The sequence below is a fragment of the Eschscholzia californica genome, unplaced genomic scaffold, assembly GCF_041429995.1.
Source record: "Eschscholzia californica isolate CP2 unplaced genomic scaffold, dmEscCali1.0.p SCAF_6, whole genome shotgun sequence".
Lineage (NCBI taxonomy): Eukaryota > Viridiplantae > Streptophyta > Magnoliopsida > Ranunculales > Papaveraceae > Eschscholzia > Eschscholzia californica.
The window spans coordinates 19,435,402-19,444,079 of NW_028238483.1; positions in this window are offsets into that span (position 1 = coordinate 19,435,402).

Below are 8,678 nucleotides of genomic sequence, written 5' to 3' on the forward strand. Positions count from 1 at the left end.
GAGCATTTAGATAAACACCTTTAGTGCAGTTTTAAAACATATTTAGAAAGTTCTAAACTGAACTTCAAAAAATAGTTTTATCACCATATATTATCAAAATAACAATTTAATTGGGAACGCATAATCATTTCAAACGATTATACAATGAGCAAATAGATCTAAACATATTTACCCATTATTTGGATATGATACCATTCGTAAGTTGCAATTATTTGGAGAAGACACCAACAGTAAGTTGAAGCTCTCAATCCAATCTTTAAACTGAACAGTAAAATAAACTGATTGCCGAATAACTTAGCTAAAAAACATCACAGAGAGAAGGTTGGATTAGAGAAGGTGGTTGCTTACTTCAAAATTACCAATTGAATTGAAGAGAGGATTTCCCACTAACAAATTCAACAAAAAAAAAGAACTGAAGAGAGGATTACAAATGAAGAAATTGTCCAAATTCCCATTTATCCTAGTAAATCAGACCCACATAAGATTTGCAACTGAAGTTGTATTCATTTGATGAATGAAGAATTGACTAAATCCTAACTTATTAGAGTAGATTCATCTCTCAAATTTGTAACCGGAATTGATAGTTGAAATTGATGATGATGCTAACCTGAGTTTCCGAGATAGAGAAGTCGAAGAGAAAGAAACGGTTGTGGTGGGAGAGCAACTGATCGTGGATGAAGAAGACGCATCGAGTAGGGGAGGAGAAGGGTTTTAAGTGTCACATTAAACTTGAGATTCATTTGAACTGTCCAGATTAAAGAGGATGGTTATTAATGGAGTTGCCCAAGTCAGCATCCAACTCACCAATAAAAACACTAATTTCGTCCTAATCAGCTTGTCCTAGTCACAACCTTTGTGTTTTGTTATATAGATGATTTAAGCTTTAATTTTTGAATGGCAGAAACATGATGCAATCGGCAAATTTACAGTATAATGTGCAAATTGTTTGAAATGGAGGGTAATTCCAACACAAGAAGAGTACAACGACATCAGAGGCCACTTCGTTGAAAGCCCATGGGTCCGCACAAATAAGTCCGTTGTCTCTTGTGACGATCCCTCAGATTTAGAGATTGACAACACTAGAACATGGGTAATTGACAAACCAAACCTTCCGAAATCACCAACTGGTTGCAGAAGAGGGTCGTCGATGAAAAACTCTAAAATGGCTGCCTTTTATATCATTCCTACTAGAAAGAAAGTTCGAGCCCCTGCCGCAGTGGAGAAATTCCTTCAATCTAATCCAAAATACAAAGATTGGGTAGTTCGAAAAGCTTGTAAAGTTGTGGAGCGTTATCAACAATGTGAAGAATTAAAGATGGATCTTATGAGAACGGTAGAGTTTAAGTTAAAGACATTGGCGCAAGATTTAGTTATATTATTGTAGTATTAGTTTACGAACTTCTACATTCTTATGTTTCTATGTTATCTTACACTTTTATAGATATTTGTTACTATTTTTTGCAATGAAATATTGGTTTATTATGAAATGCTCAAATAAAACATATATAAGTAGGAAACTGATAAGAATTAGTGATCTTTAACTTTGAAGTCAAATTTCATACTGTTCAATCACTTAACACAGATGAATCAATTTTGTTACTGAAATGTATCAAGAGAAATATACATATTGGTTTAGTTTCCTTTACTAGTTGTCATAAACCCACAAATGTTATGGATTTTCACTTTTCATTTCCTGAAATCTTGAAGATGCTTATTCTTCAGGTAGAAATAGTTTCAAGTCAGGACCTCCAGGCATTCCATTAAAACATCAGTGTGTTCAATTTTCCCCGTAGAAACTCAAACTTAACTCTTAGTTCACTTCTTTGTTATTGTACTGTCGAATCATATCGCCCATCTTTTGCAAGGTCCTCTTGAAATAACAAAACACCATGATATCAAAAACCATAACACCATGATAGTACGAAAGCCAAATCTCATTACAAAAGCACTCTGCAACACCATGATACCAAGGAATGAAACTTCGGTTTTGGTGGAAATTTTGGTCGGTCAAAAAATGGAAACGTTTCGTAGAAATATTTCGGTCAGCGTGGAAGTCTTACAAAACCACAGTTTTGTAAGAAAGTGGGGAAAGTAATAGTTGATACTTGAAGGTAACATTACAGAGACCATCAAAATAGGGCATACCTCTTTATAGCAAAAGTTTCATTAAAGTAAACGAGTATTTTACTATCAGACTTCACTCGTCTTCCTCAACAAAATTAGGGTTTTTCACGTTCTCTAGATTTTAAATCAACGCCAAATCTCTTCAAGTTGGATAATATTTTCTTGGGGTTTCTGTTAAATTTATTTAAACTCACTTTTAGTGGGTTGATATATTTTATTAGTTAAGTAATTAGAGAGTTAATTTTGGTGGGGTTAATGTACTAGTTAGTGGGTTAATGGATGAGCTAGTGAGATCATGTGAGTTGTGGTCATAGTTAGTGGGTAGAATTTGAGTCTATAAATAGACCAGTCTTTGTAGTTTATTTTCAGATCAAATCAAGTCAAGTAATTCAATTCAAGTTAAATATCTTCTTTTTTTCATCTTTGTTTGTGCAAGTATTTTTAATTTTCAACGTTTGGCATCCGAGCTAGGAATATTTTGTGATTACTAGCCGAATTGCAAAATGAACAGCTCAATCCAACCTCAGCTTTCGCCACTTTGTGGGAAAATTTTTAATCAATGGTGTACCCAAATGAAGCATTATTTGGCTTCCAGGAAATTTGGGAGATTGTCGAATTTGGGTATGTTGAACCAGTTGATCGGGTAGCACATGAAGTTCTCTTTCAGGTCCAAAAAGATAGTTTGAGAAAGAACAGAAAGAAGGATAAGAAGGCATTGTTCTTTCACTATCAAGTTGTTGATGAGATTGTCTTAGAGAACATCTCAAGAGCTGAAATAGCTAAAGAAGTGTGGGATTTGTTGCAAAGATCCTACAAGGGTGCCGAGAAGGTAAAAAAATGTAAGGTTGCAGACTTTACGAGGTGAATTTGAATCTTTTAATATGATTAACTCTGAAAATATTTCTGATTATTTTTCTAGAATTCAATCTATTGTTAATCAATTGCGGGTTAATGGTGAACATTTAACTGATCTTCGTGTTATTGAGAAAATCATGAGATTATTAACAGGTCGTTTTGACTATGTTGTTGCTGCAATTGAGGAAGGAAATGACCTCTCAACTATGTCAGTTGAAGGTTTGATGAGTTCATTATGTTCTAATGAACATAGGATGAACCAGAGAGCTGCTGCAGGGTCTATAGAACAAGCTTTTCAAAGCAAAGTGACTCTGCTTGAAAAAGGTGGTTCTAATTGTTGGGATTTACACCCTTCTACTAGTGTTTATAGCGGAAATAAGACATCTAATGTCTACACTAGTATTCCCAGGATCACATGCATAAGCCCATAATAATACTAAGTAAAACTAGAAAGATAAATACCTTATTCGCTAATTTTCCCTCGAACCTTTCCAATTGCTTATGAGAAGACCAAGAGCTTCAAGTGTAGCTCCTCTACTTGGGACACGAGCAATCAACTTGATCTCCCACTTTGTTGTTTAGGTAGCACACCAATGATGGTTGGAAGAAGAACTCCTTTCTTCTTGACTAGATAGATGTTAATGGGAATTAGCTCACTTTCTCCTCTCTACTTGATATGGCAGAGTAAGAAAGCTTAGAGAGAAATTCCACATCTCATTCTCTTCCCTAAAAGTGTTTATATAGAACCCTAATGAGAATACACCTCCTCAAAGGTTTCCTAAAACACCCTTTAGAATAAGATTTAGGGAAATAGTCGAAAATAGCAACTATTGATATTTTCTCAATTTCCTAATGAGGAGGTGTCCAAACACCACGAATGTTGCATGCATACTACTGGATATGTCAGAAATCTCCCCTCAAAATTTCAGCCCAATCCGAGCCCGAGAAGTACCCGAATCGGCTAAGGCCCAAAAACCCTGTTTTTCGCCTTTTTGTACTATCTTTGCCTAATTCCTTTTTAGGCCTATGAGATATGTTTATGGGACATTCCCATTGTTATATCTCACTCCCACTAGTCATATCCTAGATCAATTTGACACTCTTATGTGTAACCCGTTGTAGGATCCGATCGAAGTTAGCCGCGAATTACTTCGTAATTCGACGATCGTAGTTGGTCTCTAGCTACAACTCTACGATCCCTAAATCAATCGGAATTGATGATCTTCCACATCAATTGTCATATCCGACAAATTGTTCGCATTGCCACCTTGGTCGAAGGACATCTCCTTCAACTCCTTCAGACTCCCACTTGGACTTAGAACAAGTACAATGCACGATTTCCATGTCACTTAGTATCCTATCTGATACGTCACGTCATTCAGACTTTCTTGATCTCGAGTATAACTTTCAAAACAAATGATTAACTTTTAAATCATTTGAGCACGGCCATGCATTTTCAGTTGTTGCTCGTCAAGTGGCCCGAGGACACTGTATCCTAACATGGTTAGGAGGACATAATCCATTCTTGCGCTCCCACTGAACTTCATGTCTATCCTGTCCTTCCCAGTATCTATTTTTATAACCTCCTTTTACGGCGCGGCGTTTAATGGAACCAAAGTTAGACATTCCTTACGTAAGATGAGCTGAGCACTCATGTTTTGAGGAATCTCTTCAATCTTGTCTTTATGAGAAGTTTGACGATTCATCATTCTTTGGATGAACTTCTCATGTTGAGGGTTATTCCAGCGTATAATCCTTATTATGCACTCACGTAGTCGAATCGAATACACTATTCCTACAGCTCATGAAACTGCGCTATCCCATCGACTCCCGTACTAGTCTTCGTGAGTCATTGTTGTCTATGCAATGACCTGGACTAGGGAATTGATAATGAATCACTCCGAGTTCACTTAGTAGGGTTTCATTTATCAGATCATGCATCTGATAAGCCTACTCGGAGTGCTTTCTTTATCTACGGACTGTCTCTTAAATACCAAACTAAATTTTAAGGACAAAAATAAAATTCCTTTTATTTTATTTATCGAATGCAAGTAATTCGGTACATAAACTCTTTTATGAATCCAAATTACATTTGTTGCCATTTTCCAATGCGCTTTATACCGATGCCCCTCATGAGTGAATCAAGTTTGGGCTGAGGTAACGGTTTAGTCAACGGATCTACAACATTGCCATCCGTGTGAACCTTGCAAATGACCACATCCTTTCTCTCTATGATTTCTCTAATCAAGTGGTACTTCCTTTGGATATGCTTGGATTTTTGGTGTGCTCTTGGTTCCTTGGCTTGGGCTATCGCTCTATTGTTGTCAAAATAGAGTGTCACTCCCTCTTCTATGCCAGGTAGGACACCAAGTTCTATTATGAACTTCTTTATCCAAACTCCTTCCTTTGCAGCTTCCGAGGCCGCTATGTATTCTTCTTCAGTGGTAGAGTCGTCTCTATCCGTCTGAAAGCTTGCATCCACATGGCCTACAACCTTTAGAGTATCTTCCCCGCCATATGCCAGGAAGTGATACTTAGTCCTTCTCAGGTACTTTAGAATATTTTTGGCGGCGTTCCAGTGCGTTTTGCCTGGATTTGATTGGTAACGGCTGCACATGCTCAAGGCATATGAGACATCTGGGCGAGTGCAGATCATGGCGTACATGATAGATCCTATTGCCGAAGCATATGGTACTTTCATCATGTGTGCTAGCTCATCAGGACTCTTAGGACACTGATCTTTACTAAGCACTATGTCTTGTGTCATGGGAAGGAATCCTCTTTTGGAGTTTGTCATCTCGAACCGTTGAAGAATCTTATCTATATAAGTTTCTTGACTAAGTCCGATCATCCTCCTTGATCTACCTCTATAGATCTTGATTCCTAATATGTATTCTGCCTCCCCTAGGTCCTTCATAAAGAAGCATTTCTGAAGCCAGTCTTTAACTGATTCCAACATCGGAATATTGTTTTCTATGATTAACATGTCATCGACATAAAGGACTAAGAAAACTAGGTTGTTCCCACTAACCTTCTTGTAAACACAAGACTCTTCTGCATTCTTGAGAAATCCAAATTCCTTGATTTTTCTCGTCGAATCGAAGATTCCAACTCCGGCTTGCTTGCTTGAGTCCATAAATGGATTTCTTAAGCTTGCAAACTTTTCCAGCATTTTTGGAATCTACAAAACCTTCGGGTTGTGTCATGTACACATCCTCTTCCAAGTGTCCGTTCAGGAAGGCGGTTTTGACATCCATTTGTCAAATCTCATAATCATCATGAGCTGCAATTGCTAGAATGATCTGAATGGATTTAAGCATTGCAACAGGTGAAAAGGTTTCATCATAGTCTATACCATGAATCTGTTTGTATCCTTTTGCTACGAGTCTAGCTTTGAAAACGCTAACGTTTCCATCCTTGTCAGTTTTTACTTTGAAACCCCATTTGCAACCGATTGGTGTTGCTCCATCGGGTAAATCGATCAAGTCCCATACTTGATTTTCTAACATGGAATCCATTTCCGATCTCATGGCCTTTAGCCATTTTTCGGAATCGGGGCTCGTCATAGCTTGGTTGTAGGTACTCGGCTCATTATCTTCTAACAGTAGGACATCTGTTTTCTGAGATAATTCTTGGAGCCTTTGAGATCTACGAGGGGCCTGAGCAACTTTTGGAGTGTTCTCAACTATTTGAGATGTCTCCTCCGAATTTAATTCGACTTATGCGGGAGGTTCCACGAGTTTCTCTATCTCGGCCTCATTTTCCTCTTCCATGCTTTGTGGATAGATAGGAGTCGCTAAACCTCTTAATATCTCTATATCCGTGTTTATTTGTTGCTCATATCGAATTTCATCGATATCTACATTTCTCCCACTTGTCTGTTTGGAAAGGAATTCCTTTTCAAGAAAGACACCATCTCGAGCAACAAACACTTTGTTCTCAGATTCGTGGTAGAAGTAGTAACCCCTTGTCTCTTTTGGATAGCCCACAAAGAGACATTTGTCTGATTTGGGTGCGAGTTTATCTCTTTGTAAACGTTTTACATAAACTTCGCATCCCCAGACTTTGAGAAAAGACAACTTTGGAACCTTTCCAAACCATAACTCATATGACGTCTTTTCTACAGCTTTTGACGGAGCTCGGTTAAGTGTGACAGCAGCCGTTTCTGGAAAATACCCCCAGAACGTGTTTGGAAGATTTGCTAAACTCATCATAGATCGAACCATGTCTAACAAGGTGCGATTTCTCATTTCGAAAACACCATTCATCTGGGGTGTTCCTGGCGGAGTGAGTTGAGATACTATACCACAACTCCTAAGATGATCGTCAAATTCTTGACTCAAATATTCACCACCTCGATCGGATCGAAAGGCTTTTATTTTCTTGCCATGTTGATTCTCTACTTCGTTCTGAAATTGTTTGAACATGTCAAACGATTCAGACTTATGCCTCAAGTATATGTAACCATAACGAGTGAAGTCATCCGTGAACGTGATGAAGTAGCCATAGTTACCTCTCGTCGGAGTATTCATTGGTCCGCATACATCCGTATGTATGAGTTCCAAAGGTTCTTTGGCTCGGTCTCCTTTTCCTTTAAAAGAAAACCTCGTCATTTTATCTATTAAACATGATTCGCATATGTCATATGATTCTAAATTACATGATCCTAGAAGTCCATGCTTATGGAGCTTCTTCATGCGTGTCATGCTAATGTGACCCAAACGACAATGCCAAAGGTAACCTGGATGCGAATCTTCTGACCGTAGCCTTTTGGTTTCTATGTTAAAGACTTCGTTCTCAATATTCGTAATATAGAGACCGTTGTATAACTTAGCACTGGTATAAATCATTTCACTTTTATATAAAGAACAACATTGGTTTTTTATTAATAGGTGATATCCCTCTTTGTCTAATTCTGAGACATAGATAATGTTTCTAGAAATAAAGGGTGCATAATAGCAATTATGAAGTTCTAAAACTAGACCAATTTCTAAAGGTAGATTGAATGTTCCTACAACTTTCGCATCAACCGTTGCTCTATTTTCTACTCGTAGGACAAGCTCCCTTGTAGATAAATACTTGATTCCCTTAAGGCCCTACACATCAGAAATCAGAAATGATATAAACACCACATCCGGTATCGAATACCCAGGATTGAGAATCAAATGTATTTGCTAAGTTAACTTCGATAACATAGATACCTTGGTCGGAACCGTGAGTTCCTTCCTTCTTCCCTTTGTTCTTCTGAATCAGTTGAAGTTCTTTCTTTGATTCGGACATTCCAATGCCACTCCGGATTGCCTTGGAAGTCCCGTACTTCCTCAACCGTGATTTGTTTCGGGACATGTCCCTTAATCGACGGATGATTGTGTGCGAGTTTAGCCCCTCTACTTGGGACACGAGCAATCAACTTGATCTCCCACCTTGTTGTTTAGCTAGCACACCAATGGTGGTTGGAAAAAAAACTCTTTTCTTCTTGACTAGATAGATAGTTAATAGGATTTAGTTCACTTTCTCCTCTCTACTTGATATGGTAGAGTAAGAAAGCTTAGAGAGAATTCCACATCTCATTCTCTGTCCTAAAAGTGTTTATATAGAACCCTAATGAGAATACACCTCCTCAAAGGTTTCCTAAAACATCCTTTAGAATAAGATTTAGGGAAATAGTCGAAAATAGCAACTATTGATATTTTCTCAAT